Source organism: Prionailurus viverrinus, chromosome D4 (assembly GCF_022837055.1).
Source record: "Prionailurus viverrinus isolate Anna chromosome D4, UM_Priviv_1.0, whole genome shotgun sequence".
Classification (NCBI taxonomy): domain Eukaryota; kingdom Metazoa; phylum Chordata; class Mammalia; order Carnivora; family Felidae; genus Prionailurus; species Prionailurus viverrinus.
In genome coordinates, this window is record NC_062573.1 from 2,700,665 (window position 1) to 2,726,804 (window position 26,140).

Below are 26,140 nucleotides of genomic sequence, written 5' to 3' on the forward strand. Positions count from 1 at the left end.
TTCAAGATCTGATGCCACTCTGTTTTGGTTTCTGCTAACCTCATTGCTAGATTCCTTTGCAACTCCATCCTTGGTCTTACTATGTTCTGTTTTTATAATGCTCCTGTTTTCCTTTTATTGAGAGAGCAAATACTTTCTAAAATTTACTTTTGCTTCCTATGGCAAAATTTCTCTCAATATTTGCTCTTCCCAGACTGTGCATTTCACAGGCAGTCTCTTTATAACCCATGCTGCCCCCACTTTCTCTGCTTACTCATCTTTACTCTTTACCAGTGAACATACTGGAGGCTCCCTTTGCCTCCCCTCCAACCTCACACCAGAAGGCTGTTGCCTATAAACAGGCCCCGGGCATCATTCCGATGGGTTCTTTTGTCTTAATTTGATCATCTAGTGTGGGTGTTGTGACTTGACGAGGAATGCCCTGGAGGAACTGCCAGATTATGGGGAATACAACATATTCCTGGATACTCTGAACGCTCTGTGGTTCTTTCCTGGCAGGAAACAATGAATGAACTGTAATTCCCAGAATGCACCTCTCCTCCCCTCTCCCACTGTTCTGATTCAGTTTCCTCAAGCTCTTCAAGCTCACACGGGTGGCACCCAGCAGCACTTCAGAGAAGCCCTAACTTGGAAATGGAAGACTAATGCTGGGTGGAGGGGGGCTCCCTGGACTGGCTACTGGAGATCTTGCCCTTGGGCTGGCAGATATTTGAACATGAGCGCTGGTCCCAAGCACTATTGAAATGAACTTATCCTTTTTTTGTCAGACTTGGGAAGGTAGGAGACTGTGAGGCACATCTACAATGTCCTTTGGCTTCATTTTATAAATTGGCAGAGTTCCTGTTATGTTCTAAGTACTCAAATCCATCTCATCATCTCATCCAGAACAATACATTAGGCAGGTACTATTATCCCATTTTATGGATGAGGACAGTGAAACTTAAGAGGCTATCAACACATTTCCAAGGTTACCCAGCTAGTGAGTGACAGAGCGGGGATTCAAGGGCAGGTGTATAGAGCTCAATACCCATGTGTCCCCCTCTCAGTTTCTTTCTCTAAGTGAAATCTACATAACGAGTGTACCCCATGTACATACACCATTTACGAATGGACAATTTAGTGGCATTTAGTACACTTACAGTATTCTTCAATCGCCAACTCTATCTAGTTTCCATTTTCACCACCCCAAGCAGTCACTCTTGAGTTCCCTGTGCCCATGCTCTTAATCTGTCCCTCTCAGTTATGCTGGAAACTGCATCTTTGCTGGCAGCCCTGTTGCTGTCAGGGGGAGGGGGAGGCGAGCACTGTCACCCCTGCCTGCCTCAGGCCCTTCCCGACATTCCCCAGCAGTCCTGGCCCAGGCCACTCACCTCACCAGCAGGATGGAACGAGCCCTGCCCCCGGGTCCGCCCTGCTCCCTGCCTGAGCCCCACAGCCTGGAGCCCTTCTCTACCATCCCAACTGCAAGATGCCTGCAACAGGCTCAGCATTGCCTTTCACACAAGGCCTGGAGTTCTGATTGTGAGCAGCCCAAGCCTTCTGCCCTTACTACCTCCAGGGTTAGGATGAGGCATGGGAGGCTCCCGATTGGGGAGCTTGGGCCAGTCCTGGCCCTCCACCCCACCGCAGCTCAGTATCTCCCCTCCCTTCCTGACCTGTGGCTCTGCAGTCGTGCCCATCCCCCTTGGGGATTTCACTGTCTGTGGGGACGGCTCTCAGCCCCATGCTGTCCTGTTACCCAGAGCTCCTCGGGGCCAGCGGCTGTGAGCGCTCACACAGCCTTATGCCCAGGCTCAACACAAGGAGCCGGAGGAATCTGGTTGAAGTCCATCTTCCTTGAACATGCACACTTGGCAGCCATCCACATGTCCCTTTGGAACCCCTCGTCTCCGCACAGAGAGAGGTTTCTGGAGCCAAAACATCTTCAGTCTGACCTTGCTGCAGCCAGAGAGAAACCCTGTCTGACAACCTCACAGACAGGTCACCTGCCCGTGTCTGGATTTAGTCCACATTAATGGCCACACCGCGGCCGGAAATTAATGATGAGGAGACCCGAAGACCTCACCCATTAGCCAGCCTTGATGGCGGCATGGCCAACAGGCGTCTCTTGCCCTTCCCTCCACAGCTGAGTCAGCCAGGTCTGGAGCCCTGCCTGCACTAGGATCAGTTATAATCCCTGTCAATTGGACCGCAGGGGGGGGTCACGCCGCTTGTCTTCGGCTGTGTCACCTTGCACACCTTTTCCTGACGTCTCTTGGTTCCCTCCATAGACTGTCCGTGCTCTTCCGAGTTGTAAAGGCAAAAACGAGATGGTACGCGTGAGATGCCTGGCTTAGAAAACACAATGAATGCCAGCTGCATTTATTAGGGTAAGCCAGCCCTGTGGGCATTATTTATGATTACTATTAATTACAAATCTCTGTATACACTGTAAGGTTACAGGGTACAAGTGTCTATATATGCAGATCTACAGGGTGATGTTCCCATGCTTGTGTCTACATTCACACGCCTTCCCTCCCACACTGAGTCACCAGCCCAGCACTGAGCATCTCCTTTAGGGCTCTAGGTGTATCAGGGGAGACGCTGCCTTGATTTGCATGCAAATTGGTGCAGGGCTATGGGTACATATTGCCACGGGTCCACGTGTGGACCCACCGCTTGGGCTGCCCTAACAAGATCCCACAGGGGCACCTGGGTGGCTCAGTCGGTGAAGCATCCCTCTTTGGCTCAGGTCATGATCTCATGGTTCCTGAGTTCAAGAACCACATCAGGCTCTGTGCAGACAGCTCACAGTCGGGGACCTGCTTCAGATTCTGTGTGTGTGTGTGTCTCTCTCTGCCCCTCCTCTGCTCGTGCTGTCTCTCTCTCTCTCTCAAAAATAAATAAAGTTTAAAAAAATGTTTAATTAAAAAAAACTCCACAGACTGAGTGGCAGAAACAACAGACATTTATTTTCTCACAATTCTAGAGGCTAGAAGTCCACAATCAAGGTGCCAGCAAATTTGGTTTCTGGTGAGGATTCTCCTCCTGGCTTGGGGAATGGCTGCCTTCTCACCGTGTCTTCACATGGCCTTTCCTCCTCACATGCAGATAGAAAATGAGAGAGAAACAGACCAATCTCTGGTGTCTCTTTTCTTCTATAAGGGCACCAGTCCTATTAGTTTAGGGCCCCACCCTTAGGACTTCATTTAACCGTACTTACTTCCCACAAGGTCCAAATACAGCCACATTGGGGATTAGGACCTTAACGTATGAGTCTGGGGGGCAGGGCACATTTGAGTCCATGGCACTGTGGGATATTAGTGTGCACGTGTGTGTTTGCTCACGTGAATGTATACACACGTCTGTTCTGGCTTAATGCCCACATGCTCTGCCCGCTCGTGTGTTTGTGAGTGTCTTCATGCAGCTGGGGGGCGCGGGGAGTGCACCTGCCAATCACCCCCTCCCACCTGAGGCCCAGCGCCAACAAAATCAAGTGTGGGCTCCTCTCTGCCGATCAAGATCTATAAATAAAGTTGTCTCCCTGGCATGTTCCACACCACACGCGGCTCTTTAATAAAATTGGCTGAGATTTGTGGATAAGCCTGAAGCAAAGTCAATGCTCGGTGTCAATCCCACGCTAAGAGGGGCCTTCAGGGGTCAAGCTGCTTCCTGTATATGATTCCATATCAAAGATATGTCAGCTGGGTACTAACCAGCTTCCGGAGCGCAGGGAGACTCTGGGCTCTGACCAGGTTGACACTGGGGTCCTCTGGCTGGGGTGCCATGTAGTAAGTGGTGGGGGGGGGCAGGGACACTGCCAGACCCAGCTTTTCTAGGGACTCGGTTATTCCTCAGTGGCTTTGGGACTAACCCCGTCTTCCCTGTCAGAGCAGTAGGAAGGAGGGAGACCGCAGCTTCCCCTGGCTACTCTTTAAAGCCTCCATCTTTCGGGTCTAGAACAGGGTCTGCACCCCTGTTTTGAGGGGTGCAGCCAGTGTCTTCCTAGCTCTCTACTACTCCAGAGAAGTGGAAAGGAGCCTCTTCCTAAAGCCACATGCACAGTCTTATGAAGGCACATTGGGGTCCCCAGGCTTCCCCAAGCTCCCAGCTAAAGGCTGAAGTAAGCTGGGTGCACAGAATAGCTGAGGGTTTCTGTCCACTCCAGGCCACTCGGGGTGGAAGAACATCTAATAGGCATGCTGGCCACACTCAGTGAGGCAGAAAGAGGGGAAATCAAAAGAAGTTTGGTTTAATTAAGTATCAGGAAAGATTTATGCAACTTCCTCTCCTTGTCATAAATATTAATGAGGGCAGTCAGCAGCCAGCTCCTGCAGCATCCCCTAGCCAGCTGGGGCGGGGGAGCCGAGGATGGGGCTGGAGGTGAGGAGGGCATCAGCTGCCCCTACATACACACACACATACACACACACACACACACACACACACACACACACACACACACCACACGGGCAGATGGTGGGTGAAGTCCCCTGCCAAGCACCTGGCCACTTGGACCACCTGAACCGCGAGGAGGCCTAGGAAAGGGAGCCAGCCCCTTCTTGCCTCCAGTCAGACTGGATTTGGGTGCAGGGCCCCCCTGCAGCCAGTCTTGCCCTTCCCTGTCTTATGGCTGAGTCAGCTCCGGCCTGAGGGGAGGCACGGGGGTGACAGTGAGTGATGGTGTGGGAGTGTCTGGGGGACCAAGGGCAGCGTCCCAGGCTCAGGGGGGCTGGGAGTGGAACCGAGGGTAGTGGTTCACCTCCCCAAAGTAGGAGCTCGGATGCTGAGGGAGCTGGCTACCTGCCAACCCATTATGAGTGGCTGGCACCCTCTCTAACTCATGTATTCCTAACTCAATACGCCACATCCGGCTTCTCCACACACATGGATTCTCCTACATTCTATTGGCCAAAGCAAGTTTCAAGACAACCTGGAGTCAAAGAGAAGGAAACAGAGCCACCTCCTGATGGGAGGAGCTGCAGAGCCACATGGCAACGGGCATGAATACAGTGATGGGTGAAGAACAGAACTGGGGGGGTGGGCATGTTTCCCATCTCACCCTCTAAACCTCCAGACTCTCCAAACCCCACTGTGGCCAGACCACCAGGTGTCATTTCGACAAAGAGTGACCAAGCCCCCAATATTTGGCCTGTCACCTTTCCCACATCACCGTAGGAGAGGCTCCCACAATCCAGTCCCTCTTCCTTCCAGCCCCACCCCCACTGCTCATTCCCCATTGCTGTTCCACCTCCAGGGACTCTTCTGAGCTGCCATGTGGACCACGGGCAAGGGAAGGGGGTTGGCAGATATGTGTCAAGGTCCAGTTCTGGGACTGGCTAGGACAAGGAAGTCAATGCCTCCTTCCTGCAGCCCCAACCTACTGCTTCGGGCAACCTCCCGGAGGACCGCAACCTCTGTGCCAGATGCACTTGGTATTTGGATCAGCGGTGGGTTAAGAGATCCCTGCCAAGTCACCTGCTGAATGTACCTGGTGCGGTCAGCCAGGATAGGCACAGCCACTGCCACCCCCCCCCTCCCCAGAGACACTGTGGGGTGTGCGCCTGACCCCTACCCTTTCCAGTGTGCCAGAAGTTGAGAAGGCGGCAGCCCAGAACCTGTCCTTGGGAAGCAAGGAGGCCAGATTGTGGGAGCCCAGATGCCAAGACCCTGGTGAGTGCTCCATTATCCTTTCAGACTCCACGTACAAAACACAAAGATAAAATGATGAAGAATTTCAAGACAGCAACACAGAGCAGTGTCTTTTTAGCCACAGATTCAAGAAGCAGCTTGGCTTTGCTGATGTCTCTCTCTTTTGGAGTATTTTTGGGGTGGAGAAAGGGAGAGAAACCACAATTAAACATGGATCTTTTTCCTCATGTACCCATTATACATATATAGGTTTTGAGGGAAAAGGTCATTAATTTAACTGGTAAGTAATGAACTAATTTTTGAAACACTGTACTAAACATGTATGTGTGTTTTTAAATATAGAGACCGATGAAACAATGCAAAATGTGCATGACATTTTAGAAACAATAAATACTCCCTTGCTTGCAAGAGGCCACTCTAGGCTATGCCCCCTGATCTTTGGGAATATTTTATATTCTCTTGTGCTTAAGGGTCACTTGGATGAAAAGGTTTAACCCACCCACCTAGTGGGTTTTTTTTTAATGTCTGTTTACTTTTGAGAGAGAGAGAGAGAACATGCAAAGTGGGGGAGGGGACAGAGAGAGACAGAGGGAGACAGAATCTGAAGCACGCTCCAGGCTCTGAGCTGTCAGCGCAGAGCCCCACAGGGGGCTCGAACTCAAACTCACAAACCGTGAGATCGTGACCTGAGCTGAAGTCGATACTTAACCCACTGAGCCACCCAGGTGCCCCCACCCACCTAGTGTTTTACTAGAGTCATTCAGACCTTGGTTCAAGCTCCTGTTCACCTCCTCCCTGAAACTTACTGTTTTCATCTTTGAAATGAAGTACTTCAATTCAACTTTAATTCCAATCATAAGATAATAAAGTGACTTTACAACAGGGCTGTGTTTCACTCATCCTTGTATCCTTTGTGCCTATTACAGTGCCTGGCACACTGTAGATGCTCAATCAGTAACTGCGGAATAAAATTAAGTTGCAATCTGGCTAGTATCTCTGAAGAATAAATTTCTGAAAGTGAAGTTTCTAGGCTAAAAGATATGTGCTTTTTAAAAAGTATTTTATTTTTACTTTGGAGTAGTTTTGGGTTTACAGCAAGATTGAAAGGAAGGTACAGAGATTACCCACATATGCCCCCGCCCTCACACATGCACAGTCTTCCCCATCAACATTTTCCACCAGAGTGACACATCTGTGACCATTGGTGAACCTGTACTGACACATGATAATCATCCCAATTCCATAGTTTACATTAGGGTTCACTCTTGGTGTTGTACATTCTATGCTTCTGGATACCTATAGGATGACATGAATCTATCATTATAGTATCACACAGTATTTTCACTTCTCTAAAAATCCTCTGTGTTCTATTTAGCCATCCCCTCAACTCCAACCCCCGGCAACCACTGACCTTTTTACTGTCTCCATAACTTTTGCCTTTTCCAGAATGTCATACAGTTGGAATCATACAATATGTAGCCTTTTCAGATAGCCTTCTTTCCTGTAGTAGTGTATACACTTAAGGTTCCTCCAAGTCTTTTCATGGCTTATATCTCATTTATTTTTATCACTGAAAAATACTCCATTGTCTGGATATAACACTACATTTATTTATCCATTTATCTACTGAAGGACATCTTCGTGGCTTCCAGGTTTTAGAACTTATGAATAAAGGTGCTGGAAACATCCACGTGCAGGTTTTTGCGTGGACATAAATATTCAACTCTTTTGGGTAAACACCAAGAAGTGTGATTGCTGGATCCTAGAGTAAGAGTGTGTTTTGTTTCATTAAAATTAAAAAAACAAAACAAACAAAAAAAGCCAAACCAACTTCCAAAGTGGTTGCAACACTTTGCATCCCCACCAGCAGTGAAAGAGACTTCCTGCTGCTCCACACCCTCACCAGCATTTGGTGGTGGTGTCAGTGTTCCAGATTTTGGCCATTCTAGTCGGTGTTTAGTGGCATCTCACTGTTGTTTTATTTGTGCTTCCCTGATGATACAGGCTGTGGAACCAGTATGTACATTTTTAACTTAAGAAGATTTTCGCCAAATTACTTCCTACAGATATTTTATGTATTTATTGTTTTCTCACACCCATCTTGTGTTATCAAGATTTTGATGTTTGACATTCTGATAGATGAAAAGGGGTATGTTGCCTCAGATGTTTACTTCTGTTATGAGCAGGATTGGGCATCTTTTCATTTGTTCAAGAACGACTTGAATTTGTCTTCCTAGGTCACTGCCTCTACAATCTCTTTGCCCTTAGCTCTTCTAGTCAGTCGTCAGGTTTTTAAAGCTCATGTGTAGGCATTCTTTATGCTAACGAAATTAGTTGTTTATTGATCTACATACTGCAAATTCTTATCCCAGTGTATTGTCTTCTCATGCTGTATTTGTCTTGCACATTAAAAATTATTTTATTTCAATTCAACAACTTTTTTAATGGTTTCTAGATTTTATGTATTATTTAGAAAGCTCTCTCATAAGATTTTTTAAATCTCTATGTTTATAATATTGTTCATGTTTTTCAACTTTTTATATTTAAAAAGTTATATATGAGCTTCATGGAGTTCATTTTGATGTAAAGAGTGAGGTAGGGATCTAAGCTAACTTTTTTCAGATGGTTGCCCAGTTATCCCAATACCATTTACTAAATAGCCCATCATTTTCCTCCCTTAAGAAATTCTGCCTTTTTCATATGCTAAATTCTCATAAGGGAGGGAGAGGGAGAGATGAGAATGTAGGGAGTAGTAGTTTTATCAGAGCAGAGACTCATGAGTTGAAACAGCAGCAGGAATGAGTGTCAAGGTAGGAAAACATGAGCTATAATTAACCAATTGTTGGAGGCTCAGTGTGAACATCTGTGAGTTAAAGACTCCATGAAAACCCAGTCATAGGAGACCCCAACACTTTTATCAACTCTAGGAGGTCAACCAGGTTCTCAGAGTAAATATTGGAGAAAAATCCCTCCTGCCTCTGGCAAGGAAAGGAGAAAAATGAACCATTTTGAAATATGCCAAGTACTCTGACCTTAAGAGAAATGAGTTAACCAGAGCCCAAATGAGCTGGGTAAGGGAAATACCCAATTCTTTACCCATCCTGTCTCACCTAAACAGGAAAAAAAAACCCTGAGAAATGCTTGTGGAGTTCAGAGTCCAAAGGAACAGGCTCTTTAAAACTTGAGACCTGGGGTGCCTGGATGGCTCAGTTGGTTAAGCATCTGACTTCAGCTCAGGTCACAATCTCACGGCTCATGAGTTTGAGCCCTGCGTCAGGCTCTGTGCTGACAGCTCAGAGCCTGCGGCCTGCTTCAGATTCTCTGTCTCCCTCTCTCTCTGCCCCTCCTCACTCACTCTCTCTCAAAAATAAATAAATATTAACAACAACAACAAAAAAGAAATCCCAAAAGACACTGAGTGAAGACAGGGAAACAGCTTCCTTTGGAGGAACAAAGTTAAGAATTACATCTGACTTCTCTTCAGAAACCATGCCAGAAAGAGACTGCAGTCAATATTTAAAGTGTTAAGAGAATTAAAAAAACACCAACATAGAATTACATACCCTGCGAAATTATCCTTTAAAAGTGAAGGAGAAATAAAGACTTTCTTGGACAACCCAAAATTGAGGCAATCTGTTGCTAGTGACTTTTCTTGTAAGAAATGTTAAAAGAAGTTCTTTAGAGAGAAGGAAAATGATATAGGCCAGAAAAGGTGGGGAGTTACCTTGTGCATCAGTCAGCTATTGCCACAATAATGCTATGGAACAAACCACTTCTAAACTATATGGATGAAAACAACAATTATCCAGACTAATTCTGGGGGCCAAGATGGAGTAAGAGGTCCCTAAGCTCACCTTGTCCCACAGATACAACCAGGTAATACATCAGTGTAAATAACCCAGAAAATGACCCAAAGACAGGTAGAACAAACTCTATAACCCAAGGTAGAGAAGGGGTCACATCAAAGAGGATGGAGAAGGTGGAAAGGGCGAAGACATGGTGGGGAACTAAAAGGACCTTGGCCACTTGTGGGTGGGAGGGAGCCAAGAACCCAGAGAAGTGAGAGAGACAGATTATCATATCAGGGAGCTCTGTGCAGGGAAGATAAATCCCCAAAACATTTGACTGAAAACTAGAGGGGCCGAATTTTGAGAGTTCTCACAACCAGAAAGACTTAAAGCCTACAATTTTAAAAATCAGTGGGCTCAGCTCTGGAAGAGTCCAGAGGGTAATAGGAACCTGAGTCTCTATCCTTAAAGAGACGGCACAACAGTCCACATACAGGTAGAAACAGCAGTTTGTAGAATGCCTAGGGCACACAGGAGGGAGAATTATTTATGCACCTCTGAGCATGTGCCAGAGGGGCAGGGTTTGTGGAGGGGCTTCTCCAGGAACAAAGAAGTTGGTAGGTGCCAACACCTTCTCCTGCCCCCTAGCATAACTTCCTTACACCAAGCCAAGTCCCCTGCGGTTTAGCAAATTCAGCAAATTCACCTTTCCCAGTCACATCTGCCTCAATCCTGGTGCTATGGGTCTCCCTCCCCCCAAAGATTGGTACATTTCTTGCCAACACTGTGGCCCGCATGTTCTTTAGGACCCAGTCCTGGCAGCAGAGGCAGCTGTGGGCCCTGTGGAATCCCTAGACACTCATTAAAACTGCACACCCCACCTCAGTCAAACACAGCCCAAAAGAGGCAAAGAGAGACTCTGCAGACTACCATACTGAAGGAAAAAGCAGCCAGGACACAACATTATGCAACACACACATATGCTGCACATGCAACACATACAGGAGACACCCCTGAAGTATCAGGTTCTGTTGAACAGAGGATACTGCACTGCAGGGTACTACTTCAGGACCTCTTCTTCCTAAGTCCATAACTTTCAAAAGCAGGAGACATAACTGACTTTTCGAACACAGAGAAACATAGTTAGACACAATGAGGAGACAAAGAACTGTGTCCCAAATGAAGGAATAGGATAAGATCATAGCAAGAGACCTAAGCAAAGTGGATATAAATAATATGCCTGATAGAGAATTTCAAGTAATGATCATTAAATATACTCACTGGACTTGAGAAAAGACTGGGGGACATCAGTGAGACTCTTGACAATGAGATACAAAACAAAAATGAATCATTCATAGATATAGAAAACAAGAAATAGAATTTAAAACACACTAGATGGAATAAATAGCAGGCTAGAGGAAGTAGAGGAATGAATTAATGAGCTGGAGGACAGAGTAATGGAAAATAAGCAAGCTAAGCAGATAAGAGAAAAAAAATCACACAAAATGAGAACAGACTTAGAGAAGTCAGAAATTCCATCAAGCATAATAACATTCGCATTACAGGGATCCCAGAAAATGTATTTGAAAAAATAATAGCTGAAAACTCCCCTAATCTGGAGAAGGAAACAGATATCCAGATCCAGGAGGCACAGGAAGCCAACAAAATCAACCCAAGGTCCACACCAAGACACACAGTAATTAAAATGGCAAAAAGTAGTGATAAAGAGAGAATTATAAAAGAAGCCAGAGAAAAGACAGTTACATACAAGGGAAACCCCATTAGGCTACCAGTGGATTTTTCAGTAGAAACTCTACAGGCCAGAAGGGAGTGGCATGATATATTCAAAGTGCTGAAAGGAAAAAACTCTGCAAACAAGAATACTCTATCCAGAAAGGCTATCATTCAGAATAGAAGGAGAAATAAAGAGTTTTCCAGACAAACAAAAGCTAAAGGAGTTCATGACCACTAAACCAGTCCTACAAGAAATGTAAAGGGGACTCTTTGAGTGGAAAGGAGAGACTGTAAGAAAAGTAAGCAGCAGAAAAGCAGTAAAAATAAGTATATCTGTAAAAACTGGCCAAGAAACTCACAAAATAAAAGGATGTAAAGTATGACACCATATACCAAAAACATGGGGTCAGGGAGAGAAGTAAAGAATGAGCTTAAACGTGGGGCACCTGGGTGGCTCAGTCGGTTAAGCGTCTGACTTCGGCTGAGGTCATGATTTCTAGGTTTGTGAGTTCAAGCCCCGTGTCAGACTCTGTGCTGACAGCTCAGAGCCTGGAGCCTGCTTCGGATTCTGTGTCTCCCTCTCTCTGCCCCTTCCCTGCTAACAGTCTGTCTTTCTCTGTCTCACAATAATAAATAAATGCTAAAAATTTTTTTTTAAAGAATGAGCTTAAACATAAGCAACTTTCAAGTTAATAGACTGCTGTATGCAGAAGATGTTATATACAAACTTAATGGTAACCACAAATCAAAAAACAGTAATAGATATGCAAAGAATAAAGAGAAGGAATCCAAACATACCACTAAAGAAAGCCAGCAAACTCCCAAAAAGAGCAAAAGAAGAAAGGATCAGAGAGGAACTACAAAAACAATCAAAAACAGCAACAAATACATACTTATCAACAATTCTTTTGAATGTAAATGGACTAAAGGTTCTAATCAAAAGACCTAGGGTGGCAGAATGGATAAAAAACAAAAAAAACAAGTCCCATCCATATGCTGCCTACAAGAGACTCATTTCAGACCTAAAAACACATGCAAACTGAAAGTGAGGGGATAGAGAAATATCTATAATGCAAATGGATATCAAAAGAAAGCCAAAGTAGCAATACTTATATCAGACAAAATAGATTTTAAAACAAAGACTGTAACAAGAGACAAAGAAAGACACTATAAAATAATAAAGGGGACAATCCAACAAGGAGATATAACAATTGTAAATATTTATGCACCTAACATGAAAGCACCCAGATATATTAAACAGTTAATAACAAACACAAGTAATTAATTGACAGTAATACAATAACAGTAGGGGACTTTAAATGCCCACTTGCATCAATGCATAGATCATCCAAATAGGGAATCAAAAATGAAAGTGACTTTTGACACCCTAGACCAGGTGGATTTAACAGATATTCAAAACATGCAGTTGTAAAACAGCAAAATACATCATTTTCCAGTGCACATGGAACATTCTCCAGAAGAGATCACATATTAGGCCAAAAAAGGAGTCTCAATAAACTCAAAAAGATCGAAGTCCTAGCCACAGCAATCAGACAACAAAAATAAATAAAAGTCACCCAAATTGGTAAGGAAGAAGTAAAACTTTCCTATTTTCAGATGACATGACACTATAGAAAACCCAAAAGACTCCACCAAAAAACTGTTAGAACTGATAAATGAATTCAGTAAGGTTGTGGGATCCAAAATCAATATATAGAAATCTGTTCTATTTCTATACAGTAATAATGAAGCACAAAAAGAAATGGAAAGACATTCGATGCTCATGGGCTGGAAGAATAAATATTGTTAAAACGTCTAGGGGCGCCTGGGTGGCGCAGTCGGTTAAGCGTCCGACTTCAGCCAGGTCACGATCTCGCGGTCCGTGAGTTCGAGCCCCGCGTCAGGCTCTGGGCTGGTGGCTCGGAGCCTGGAGCCTGTTTCCGATTCTGTGTCTCCCTCTCTCTCTGCCCCTCCCCCGTTCATGCTCTGTCTCTCTCTGTCCCAAAAATAAATAAAAACGTTGAAAAAAAAAATTAAAAAAAAAACGTCTATACTACCCAAAGCAATCTAGAGATTAAGTGCAATCCCTATCAAAATACCAACAGTTTTTTTCAGAGAACTGGAACAATCCTAAAATTTCTTTGGAATCACAAAAGACCCCAAATAACCAAAGCAACCTTGAAAAAGAAAAACAAAACTGGAAGTATCACAATTCCAGACTTCAAGTTATAGTACAAAGCTGTAGTAGTTATCAAAACAGTATGATACTGGCACAAAAACAGACACACAGATCCATGGAACAGAAGAGAAAGCCCATAATAAACCCACAATTATATGGTCAATTAATTTTCGATAAAGGAGGCAAGAATATGCAATAGGAAAAAGACAGACTCTTCAACAAATGATGTTGGAAAAACTGGACAGCTACATGCAAAAGAATGAAACTGGACCACTTTGTTTCACCATACACAAAAAATAAACTCAAAATGGATTAAGAGCCTAAATCCATTTTGGGTTTGAGATCCCAAACCATAAAAATCCTAGAAGAGAGCACAGGCAGTAATTTCTCTGACACTGCCCATAGAAACATCTTTCTAGGTAAGTCTCCTGAGGCAAGGGAAACAAAATAAAAAATAAACTAGGGGACAACATCAAAATAAAAAACTGCACATCAAAGGAAATAACCAACAAAACTAAGACAACCTACTGGATGGGAGAAGATATTTGCAAATGACATATCCGGTAAAGGGTTAGTATCTAAAACATATAAAGAACTGCTACAACTCAATACCCAAAAAACAAATAATCCAATGTAAAAATGGACAGAAGGGGTACCTGGGGGGTTCAGTCAGTTAAGCACACAACTCTTGATCCTGGCTCAGGTCATGCTCTCACGGTATGAGCCCCATGTCGGGCTCTGCGCTGACAGTGCAAAGCCTGCCTGGGATTCTGTCTCTCCCTCTCTCTGCCTCTCCCCTGCTCATGCTCTATAAATTAATTAATTAAAACTAAAAAGTGAATAAAAATGGACAGAAGATATGAACAGACATTTCTCCAAAGAAGACATACAGATGGCCAACAAACACATGAAAAGATGCTCAACATCACCCATCATAAAGGAAATGCAAATGAAACTACAATGAGATATCACCACACCTGTCAAAATGGCTAAAAGAAAAAACTCAAAAAACAACAAGTGTTGGCAAGGATATGGAGAAAAAGGAACCCTCTTGCACCATTGGTAAGAAAGCAAATTGGTGCAGCCATCATGAAAAACAGCATGGGGCTTCCTCAAAAAAATTAAAAATAGAACTATCCTACAATACAGTTATTATACCACTGGGTATTTACCCAAAGAATATAAAAACACATATCCAAAGGGATACAACATGCACTCCTATGTTTACTGCAGCATTTTCAATAGCCAAACTATGGAAATAGCCCAAGTCTCCACCAGGTGATGAATAAAGATGTGAGGGGTGTGTGTGTGTGTGTGTGTGTGTGTGTGTGTGTGTGTGTGTATGTATACACACACATGTGCACACAATGGAATACTATTCAGCCATAAAAACGAAACCTCGCCATTTGCAACAATATGGATGGATCTAGAGAATATAATGCTAAGCGAAATAAGTCAAAGAAAGACAAATACCACAGGAATTCACTTATCTGTAATTTACAAAACAAAACAAATGAATAAATGGAAAAAAGAGAGAGACAAACCAAGAAACGGACTCTTAACTACAGATGGTTACCTGAGGAGAGGCAGGTGGGAGGAAGGATGAAATAGGTCAAGGGGATCAAGAGTACACTTATGTTGATGGGCACTGGCTAATATACAGAACTGCTGAATCACTCTATCACACACCTGAAACTAATATAAGACTGTATGTTAACCACACCGGAATTAAAAGAAACTTAAAAAAAAACCCAACAATCATCCATTCTTGTTTACATGTCTGTATGTCATCTGGGCACTGGCTGATCTCATGTTGGCTTGGCAGGTCTTGGGTCCAAGCTGCAGATAGGTCCAAGTGTGTTCCAAGTGTCTCTCATCTCCTGGACTAGTAGACTAACTGGGGTATGTTTTTCTCATGGTGATGGCAGTATCATATGAAGGCAAGCAAACTGTACAACTCATTTCAAACATCTGCTCTTAAAACATCGACTCACATTCCACTGGCCAAAGCAAGTCATATGGCTGAACGCAATGCCAAGGGGCAAGACATACACTCTCTCCCTATGAGGACGTGATGAAGGTGTAGATGTCAACTATACAACGGAAGAGTAAAGATTTGGGCCCAGAATTCAATCTAATTCACTTTACCTTGCCTATTTCGTTTTATGGAGCTAGAGGAATCTGAAGACAATGCTGAAGGGAGATAATACAAAAATAATGGTGTGGATGAGCCTAACTTATGAATTTAGATGTGAAAATGTTTTAAAATTTTGTCAATTAGGTGTATCTGGGTGTCTCTGTTGATTAAGCATCTGACTCTTGATTTTGGCTCAGGTCGTGATCTCAGGGTCATGAGATCAAGCCCCATGTCAGGCTCTGGGCTGAGCATGGAGCCCACTCGGGATTCTCCCCCTCTGCCCCTCCCTCACTTGCATGCGCGTGTGTGCACTTTCTCTCTCTAAAAAAAATAAAAAAAAAATAAAATAAGCGATGATATTCCTAAAACGATCTTTTACAACGAAGTATGATTTATCCCATAATTTTAAGCATTATTTATATGTAAGAAATCCATTCACATAATATATGCTATCAGAAAGACCAATAAAAAAAAGATATAACCTCACTGAACGCAGAAAATACATAGAATAAAACCTGACACTCATTACTAATTTTTATAAACTCTTTAAAACCCGGGAATAGGAAAATATTTGTTGAACACAGTAAAGAATACTTATGTTAAAACAACAATGGAATGTGTATATGGGGACATAAGAGACGTCCTGTAAAATCAAGAGCAAAACGAGCATGACTACTTTCATTTTTATTCCACATTTTTTCTGCTCAATGAAATAAAATATGTAAACAGAGATAAGTGGTCTAACTATTTAAAAGGAGAAGATGAGATCATCATTATTTACAGATGATACAATTACATACCTAGAAAACATAAAAGTATCAACTGAAAAACTCTTAGGATAAATGAGCAGTCAAATACAAGATAAATATTTGAAAATCAATGATTTTTCTATATGCTAGCCATAACCAGTTATACGGTATAATAGAAAATAGATTCTATTTACAATAGCAATAAACACATAAAATATTTAGCAGTAACCATAAAAAGAATTGTGCAGAAATTATATGTGAAAAATGCTCCAAACCTTTCTTCAGAGATACAGAGGATTAGAAAAAACAGAAAGGTATACCACGCCCAAGAGTTAAAAGATGAAATGTTGCCAAGATATGACTTCTTCCCAAATTACCGTATAGGTTTAATAGGGTTCCATTCAAAAGAGAAAATGGGTTGGACCGACTTGAGAAGTAATTCTAGAGTTCATCAGGAAGAATACACTTTTGAGTATACATATTTTGAAAAAAGTGAGGTAAAGCGGTCACTAGCCCCATCCAATAACAAAACTTATTGCACAGTGCCATGATTTTAAGAATTTATTGTTACTGTATTTGACAAGACACCTCGTCAGAACATGATAAACAAGTTGGAAACAGGCTTTACTAATAAGAACTTACATGTAAGAGGATACATTAAGATCTAAGTTCCATTAACATAGAAGTTGCATTTGGTTGAACGCAACAGAAACCCCACTCACTGCCCGAGGGCATGGTTTCTCTCATTAAAACAAGCCGGCCAAGAGTGGACAATTCAAAGATGATGCAGTTATGTCAGGAGTAGAGTTTCATCCTTCCTCCATCATGCCTAGAGTGTGCCTTTCATCCTGAGCTGGCAAAAATGGCCACTCCACCTTTATCATAGATGCTAACAGGGGCGTCTGGGTGGCTCAGTCGGTTAAGCGACCGACTTCAGCCCAGGTCATGATCTCACAGTTTGTGGGTTCGAGCCCCGCGTCGGGCTCTGTGCTGACAGCTCAGAGCCTGGAGGCTGCTTCAGATTCTCTGTCTCCCTCTCTCTCTGCCCCTCCCATGCTTGCACTCTCTCTCTCTCTCTCAAAAAAAAAAAAAAAAACATTAAAAAAAATTTTTTTTAAGAAGGAGAGGGAAGGGGAGGGGAAGAAAGGAAGGAGAGGAAAGGACGAAGTAGCAGTATCTATATTGAGGAGAACTCCCCTAGAAATCTCCAGCAGACATCCACTTTATCTCATTGACCAAAAGTGAGTCACACAGCTGCCCCAAACTGTAAGGGAACCTGGGAGAAACACTTTTCCGAACAAAATTAAGATTCTGTTGATAAGAAGAAGGGTTAAGCGTTATAGATAAGCAGCAATCTCTGCCATAGAAAATATCTAAATCATTGTGAGATGGAAGGGTAGGAAAGAGTATTTAATGATGTTAGAGAAACTGCCTAATATGTTTGGTAAAAAAAAAAAAACCACACAAAAAAAAACCCTCAGGTTAAATTTTTATCTTATACCAAACTGGGGCACCTAAGTGGCTCAGTCAGTTAAGTCTCTGACTTGGGCTCAGCTCATAAACTCACAATTTGTGGGTTTGAGCCCCACATCAGGCTCTGCGCTGACAGCTCGGAGCCTGGAGCCTGCTTCAGATTCTGTGTCTCCCTCTCTTTCTGCTCCTCCCCTGCTCGTGCTCTGTCTCTCTCTCTCTCCAAAAAAAAAATAAACATTAAAAAACTTTTATTTTATACCAAACACAATTTCCACAGGGTTTATAGAATTATACATTTTAAGTAAGCTCTACACCCAATGTGGGGCTTGAACTCACAACGCCAAGATCAAGAGTCCCATCCATGCTCTAATGACTGAGCCGGCCAGGCACCCCCAGATTTATGGAATTAAAGTAAAATAGGAAAATTAGAAGAATACATATGCAAATAAAGAGCATATTTAACTTCACTGAAAGGAGAAGGACTTTCTAGGCCTATTAGCCAAGAAATAAGTATCAAAGGAACATATTGATAAATTTCACTTAGAGACAATTTAATTCTGTAAGTTAAAAATTCCACTGATGAAATTAAAAGGCAACCAACAAACTGGAGAATCAGAAAAGGTTACTACCCTTATTACATATTACAATATGGATCAATAAGAGGGAAAATTAAGGCCCCCATAAAACAGAAATGTTAACAAAGGACCTGAGCCAACAACTCATGGAAGAGGAGACACAGTTCATAAAAACATATAAAACAACATGCTGTTTTGAATAAATTGGTTAACAATTCAGAAATACGCCAATCGTTGGGGTTCTTTTTCTCGCAAGAATATAAACCACACTTGCAGAAAACTTGCAAATGCAGACTAGCACGAAGAGAACAAAAACCAGTATGCTTCAGCAACTGAAAGACGATGCGATTTTTTGGGGATGTGTCATTCCACTCGTTTTTCACATTAGTTCATTTTTCTCTATCGTGGTTCCTTTTGTGTCTTTCTTTTTTGGATTGCCCCACACTTCTGTGTACTTTCGTCAGCCCTTCCCCTAGCAGGGCACACTGCTGCTCCCCTCAACATTATCCCTCCACCAGGAAAAGCAAGGGGAAGAGTGCCTACCAGGTAAGCAGTGAGCCGAGTTTTCCACAGGAAGGACCATGTGGCTCTAACGCAACTGCAAAGGAGGCTCTCCGAGGGGGGAGCACCAGCCACCCGACATGCACTTAACACCACTGCCACACAACTATGCTGACCCCCAGCACCGTACGGTTTTGCTTCTGTCGTCTTCGGTCGGTGCAAACGGTAAAAGTAAAGCCCTTGAGGATTTTGTTCATGCTGGACTTATCTACATATGGGTAATAATTATAAATTTTGTACAAAATACAAAATCAACCACCTAATGGCACTGCAAAGTGAACAATTTTAACCCCCCCCCCCCCCCCCCCCCGCCAAATGACAAGCTATTGTCCCAACATCGCTTACCGAATACTTTTTTTAACTATTTGGGTCCATTTTTAGATTCTAGTCTGTTCCATTGTTTTTTGTGTTTATTTATGCACCAGTACCAAACTGCTTTAATAGTGTAGCTTTAAGATGCTTTCCTAATATCTGGGAGGGCAAATGTATCAGTTGTATGTTGGGGTGTAATAAACAAGCCAAAACCTAATGGCTTCAAACACCAACTTCCTATTAAAATTGACTATTAAAATTAACAGGGATATGCTGCTGCTTAGAGCCTGAAATTAGCATCTTTACCCTACCCCTGAACAATGCAGGGGCCTTACAACACTTTAACTCGGACAAACTCATAAGCTACTTTTCTCCCATATTTTCTTCTTTCCTTTTGTAATCCTCACAAATTTGATATTCTTTTGTTGTTTTATATAACAAATATTTACTTAGTGAACCATATGTTCACCATTTTCTTTGCTCATCATTCCTATCTACATCTCAAACTTTCCTTTCTGGATCTTTTTTCTTCTTTTTTGAGGTACACTTTTTAGAAGATCCTATAAGGAAAGACTGTTAATATAGTCTCTGGGTTTCTATTTGTTTTAAAATGCCTTTGATACTATCTCTTCAAATATTACCTCTCCCTCCATTCTCTTATCATCCCCTTCTTTGTACTTTGAATCAATGTGATTTTAAATTGTGATGTTAAGACAGAGTTCCGGTGTCGTCAGCCTGATCACACATTAAAGAGTGCGCCATTAGCTTGACTTCGATCACTGGTTGCTTCGGTTTCAGAGGGTCTATCTCAGCAGGTGGAATGTTCTGCCTCTTTGCTCTTTCCTCCAACCCTCAGTGCTTCTCTGAATCAGGGCAGGAAGTAGGGGCTGACCCACACAGGTCCGACCTCCTGTGTCATTTCCCAGCCTCCTGTGTCAGCAGCACTCCAGCTGGATAAGCCCAACGGGAGGCACCGGCAGGAGACTGGGAGGCTGCTCTCCCTCTCTCCTTCAGATCTGTCTCCATCATCGCCTGCATATTTTTGCTGCCTCTCTCTGGACCACAGTGCCCCATGGGTCCTAGCCTCCTCTTAGCGACCTCTGCCTTCAGTCTCTAGCAATATACCTCTTCCCTTTGTCCCTCCCATGGTGGCAGCTGCTTGCTACTGTCGACATCTGGTTTCTGTTTGGTTTCTCAGCTCTTCCATCACATGGGCAACCAATTCCCCTGGTAAATTTCCTGACACCCAGAGCGATTTCTTTTTCCTTTCTGAACCTCAAGAAGTACTATATTGGTTTGGTTTTTAAAAAGAAAAAAAAAAAGAGAAAGTTCTTTATGCTCTAGAAGAATCTTAAAGCACTGATGTTATCTGCTTTTAAGCCCAAATGAATAAATTTGCCTGGACCTTGAGCTTTTTAAAGTGGGATACTAGAAAGACTTCTCAGGTTTTCCTAAGGTTGTTGATCTATGTAGGTTATAGGTTATTTTTAAAGAAGAAAAACATTAAATATCAGATCACCCCTTAAAAACTATAGATGTGGATACTATCTTTTATATAAAAATACATGTAAAATGTTTTTTTGTCTTATTTTTAATAGCAGATTGGCCTGCCTCCAGGTTTGGCTCAAGCCCAAAGTATCTTTTGGGGTGATTAGAGGGATTGTCTCAGGATTCAAAGCCGGCATTAAAGACCATACACCCATGAGTTGACTAAACCTAGTCACAACAGCTGTTGGAATTTATGATGTCAGTTGTGTTGGCATTAAGACTAAGTTAATAGGAGAGAGCTCTCTTAACCTGCGAGTTCCTGACCTACTCTCTCCAAAATATTTCCTCTCACACCTCCAACTGCAAAATGTATTTCCAGAATTCCAGGAGCCACTGTTAAAAGAATCATTACTACCTTCTGCCATACATTTTTATATACATAAACCATCATGATCACTTTCACCGGTACACAAACTCCGTTTATATCATTAATTTATTCATGAATTCATTAAACATTTACTGAGCAAAGGCAGTGCCAGGCAATGTCCTAGACACTGGGGCTGTGGTGACAACCACCACAGACCCTGCCTCTGCCCTTGTGGAATTTACGATCTCACAGGGAAAAGAGAATTGACCGCATTACTGTAATTTTTGGTAAATGCTTGGAAGTCAAAGTCCTGGATGGTGGGGTTGAGGGTGGGTCAGAGGAGGCTTCCTCAAGTAAGTGACATTTATGCTTAGACTCAAGGATGAGCAGGAGCTGAGCAGAGGGGGTCATGTGTGTGGAGGTTATCTCAAGGAGAAAAAGAATTTAGGGCAGAAGATGCTAAACTGGAACCATGGTTTTCTCTCCGCAAGCCCTCTTTATTAAAAACACTTTTGAAATGAAAAACATCCTAAGTGGAAAGACAAGGAAGGAAGGAAGGAAGGAAGGAAGGAAGGAAGGAAGGAAGGGAAAGAAAGAAAGAGAAAGAGAAAAAGAGACAGAGAAAAGAACAAAACCAGTAACATCTATCTAAGAGCAGGACCCAACTCTTGCCATCACGTTTAACTGTGTGCCTTTAGCTGGGTGACCAGACTTCTCTGAGCCTCCAATTCCTCCTCCGTATAAGAGGTTCATGTTAGCACCCTGCCAGGCTGCCATGAATATGGAATAATACCAAGTTTATGCAAGTGCCTCGTAGCTGAGGATGGATCACCTCCGCGTGTAGGAGTATTTTTTTTATGGCTATTTACATTTGTTAACCCGATTTCTATGAAGAACTACTTGGGAACTGCAGCCAGAGAGTTCGTGATCTAAGGCTGCCAGAAGCCAGAAATTCAGGGACCTGGGCCCAAGGACGGGGGACCCCCAGGGCTCCCAGTCCGCCCCACCCCACCCCACCCCCAGCATCCACAAGCTTTCCTCGCTCCTGTATATGAATGAGGTGATCTTTCAGCTGCCCTTTGTCTTGGAAAAAAATTAATTCTCATTTGCATTACCTCGTCTAAATGTCACCCACCGATATTTTGTTAGACATTAGCGGCGCTGGCAGGGAGGGCCGCGGGGTAATTGTGTTCTGCCTGGTGCTGGGATTTACATAATTTCAGACAGCAATTAAAGAATCCTGGGGAATTTTTTTTTCTCTTTTCCAACCTCTCCTACAAAGAAAGTGTTCGTTTACATTAAGCGCTCAGCTCCTCGCTGTTCATTTGCATAAAATTAAAGGTTTTTGTGTTCCCGAACAGCAGGGTAACATTTAAAATTCCGTTTTAAAAAGCTCACCTTACAATAATAAAATGTTAATATCATTTCATAGGCAATGCAACGTTGCCAGATGCCTTTCACTTCCAACTTGTACCCACTGCTAACTGGTTGTCCCCTTTCCCTCTCCACCCCTCGCTTCCTCTCAGGCTTTGTCCACCCCTATCCTTCCCCCCAGGTCTCCTCCTCGGCCTCACCCAGTCTCTCTCTTAACCTCTCCTTTTCTCGTTCCCCTTTATTCCTTTTCTAAGTGGAACCCAAATGTCCTCAATCCTCATCAGCCCGGGGCCGAGAACGAAGTCAAGCTTCCGTGATCATCCCGGGAATGATGGCAGCGAGCTCCGCTGCCAGTTCCTCAAGAGATCCTGTTTCTCCACCGTTCTCCAGGTTACCACCCGCCCAGCCCCACATCCCAGATGTCCTGGACCCCCCAAAACCGGAGTCACTGCTAATTACTCTCACCTCTCCGCAAGCTTCCACAGACACCATGGATGCCCGTGACGCCCCACAAAGAGTCCTCCTCCGTCACTGCTGTATCCCAATGTGGCCTGGGCCCCAAGCGTTCCTTCCGTTGGTTCATTCCTTCCTTCGCTCTCTACATCAAATGATGTGGAGATGATCGTGCTTGAAGGTGCTGACAGCAAGGACCCCTGCCAAGAACCTCTCTCCCCTCCCACTGCTCAGCCTGAGGGGAAGTCTAGGGCACCAGACAGGTGCGCTGGGCCCCAGTGCCCAGGACAAGCCTCTTGCCCCCCTCCCCAGGCCCTGCTGGAACTGTTTGCCATCTGGACCTCTTCAGTCCACCCCAGTCCACCAGACACAGTTTAAGAGCCTCCAGACTCCCAAAGGAGGCCAGGGTTGGGGGGGGGGTCCCGGATTCTTCTTTCCTGTGAGCATCCATGCACACGATGTCAGTTTTGTCACTTGGAGGGGCAATGGCTTCGCCCCACTCACCAACTGTCTAACCCCAGCTGGCACTGGTTTCCAGGTGTAGACATAAGCATAGACAAAGGGCCTCAGCCAGAGATATGAGGGGAGAACCGGTTTTCTCACATGGAGAAGAGATTTACTAGCTAGAGGGAAAAGAAAAGAGAAGAGACAGGGAATGAGCCTCACCAATAGTGCAGAGACAAAGGGAACTGAGATAGAGGCAGCCATGTCGGGGAAGCAGAGGTAAGGAGGTGGCAAGGGTGGGGGTTGGAGCCACAGAAGGATGACATCTATCCCCTCTCAGTCCACAGATGGAGAGCTCAGGATCAGGAATGACGCCGAGACACAGAAAAAGAATGACAGTTTTGTTTGGTGCAAACCAGTTTTAGAACCTTTATTCATACCCACAACAAACAGGTAAGTGTTTAATGTGACAGAGGCTCTAAGGGACGAGAAGGCATTAACTAAGTGGGATGGCGGTGAATGCACTCATTCTAGGAGAGGGCTCAGCCTTTGCGAAGGTTCTGAGGAGGAAGAAGTGCAGCTTGCTGAAGACCCCAAGGTAGGAAGGTGAGGCACACGGAGCACAGAAAGTGAGAGGAGAGGCATGCAAAAACCAAGAAAGTACAGCCCCTACACAGGAGAAAAAGCTGTTACTAGGAACCGTTAGGTTCTGTGGGAACCTAGACCCTGGACGTACTAGACAAAGGCTCTCAATCGGCTATTTTAAATATGGCCAAAGAGCTCACGGAAGCCATGTCCAAAGAACCAAAGGAAACCATGAGAATGATCTCTTGCCAAATAAAGAATACAAATAAAGACATAAGTTTAAAAAAAAAAAAAAACCAAATAGAGATGCCGGAGTGGAAAAGTACAATAAGAGAAATGAAAAATTCACTAGAGGGGATCAATAGCAGATTTGAGTCGGCAAAAGAAACGATCAGCAAATCTGCAGATATGTCCACTGAGATTATTCAGTCTGTGGAACAAAAGAAACAAAGAATGAAGGGGCGCCTGCTGGGCGGCAGGAGGTTATTATCAGTCGGTTGGGCATCCAACTTCAGCTCAGGTCATGATCTCATGGTTTGTGAGTTTGAGCCCCGCGTTCGGCTCTGTGCTGACAGCTTGCAGCCTGGAGCCTGCTTTGGATTCTGCGACTCCCTTTCTCTCTGCCCCTCCCCCACTCACTCTGTGTGTGTATGTGTGTGTGTGTGTGTGTGTGTGTGTGTGTGTGTGTATGTGTGTGTGTGTGTGTCTCAAAAATAAAGAAATATTAAAAAAAATTTTTTTAAGGAACAAGGACTGCAGATAAGTGATCAGAGCCTAGGAGGCCAGTAGGGGGCTGTCGGGCACACCAGCATGTGCATAATGGGAATTCGGAAGGAGAGGCAAGAAGAGATAAAACAGCAGAAAGAATATCTGAAGAAAAACCAGCTACAAACTTTCCTAACGTGATGAAAACCACGAATCTACACATCCAAGAAGCTCAGAAAACTTCAGTTTAGAGAAATCTGAAGAGACCCACACAGAAACATTATAATCACAGCAAGGAAAGAGAATCCTGAGAACGGCAAGAGACAAGCGACTATGCACAAGGCATCCTCAATCACATGAACAGCCAATTTCTCAGCAGCAACCATGGGAGTCTGAAGGCTATGTGATGAAATATTTCAAGTTGTGAAAGGAAAAAAAAATCTATCAACCAAGGATGCTATATCAAGCAAAATGATGCTCCAAAAATTAAGAAGTTAAGAATTCCCAGGCCATTTAATAGGAGAAAGAAGAATCCCTTAACAAACGATAATGGGCAACAGCAAAAGAATGAAATCAGACCTTTAGATCATGCTATCTACATAATTAACTCAAAATAAGTTAAAGACCTAAATGTAAGAGCTAAAACCATAAAACTCTTAGAAGAAGATGTAAGTAAATGTTCATGACCTTGTGGATCAGGCAGGGGTTCCTTAAGTATGAAAAGCACAAACAAAAGAAAAAACCGGTAATTTGGACCTCATCAAAATTAAAAGCTTGTGTGTATCAGAGGACGTTATCAAGAAAGTGAAAAGGAGGGGCGCCTGGGTGGCGCAGTCGGTTAAGCGTCCGACTTCAACCAGGTCACGATCTTGCGGTCCGTGAGTTCGAGCCCCGCGTCAGGCTCTGGGCTGATGGCTCGGAGCCTGGAGCCTGTTTCCGATTCCGTGTCTCCCTCTCTCTCTGCCCCTCCCCCGTTCATGCTCTGTCTCTCTCTGTCCCAAAAATAAATAAACGTTGAAAAAAAAAATTAAAAAAAAAAAAAAAAGAAAGTGAAAAGGAAACCCACAGAATGCAAGAAAATATTTACAAATCATATATCCAGAATATACAAAGAACTCTTGTAACGCAACATCAAAAAGATAAATAATCCAGTGAAAAAACAGACAAAGGACTTCAGGAGACATTTCTCCAAAGAAGATAAACGAATAGCCAGTAAGCCCAGGAAAAGGTGCTCAACATCATTAGTCATTAGGGAAATGAACATCAAAACCACAATGAGATACCACTTCGTACTCACTGGGCTGGCTATAACAGTAATTTTTCTAATGGAAAATAACACGAGTTGGCAAGGATGTGGAGTAATTAGAACTCTAACACATTTGCCAGTGGGAATGTAAAATGGTAGCACTGCTGTGGAAAACAGTTTGGCAGTTCCTCAAAAAGTTACACATAGAGTCACCATATGACCCGGCAGTTCTATAAGAGAACTGAAAATACACGCTCACACGCAAACTTACAGACACACGTTCATATTAACAATATTCAAAATGGCCGATGAGTAGAAACAGGCAAAATATCCATCAAC

The 26,140-nt window shown here is 43.5% G+C and overlaps 1 long non-coding RNA gene across 1 annotated transcript in view; it reads right to left on the minus strand.

Moving 5' to 3' along the window:
* Nucleotides 1–2,935: 2,935 nt before the first annotated feature.
* LOC125150623 (uncharacterized) overlaps nt 2,936–26,140 on the minus strand; it is a 61,817-nt gene continuing 38,612 nt past the window's right edge. Inside the window, exons 2-3 of the long non-coding RNA XR_007146406.1 lie at nt 22,834–22,966; nt 2,936–3,076 (exon numbers count right to left, since the gene is read on the minus strand). This is a non-coding gene — a long non-coding RNA (uncharacterized LOC125150623). The remainder of the gene's footprint in view (nt 3,077–22,833; nt 22,967–26,140) is intronic.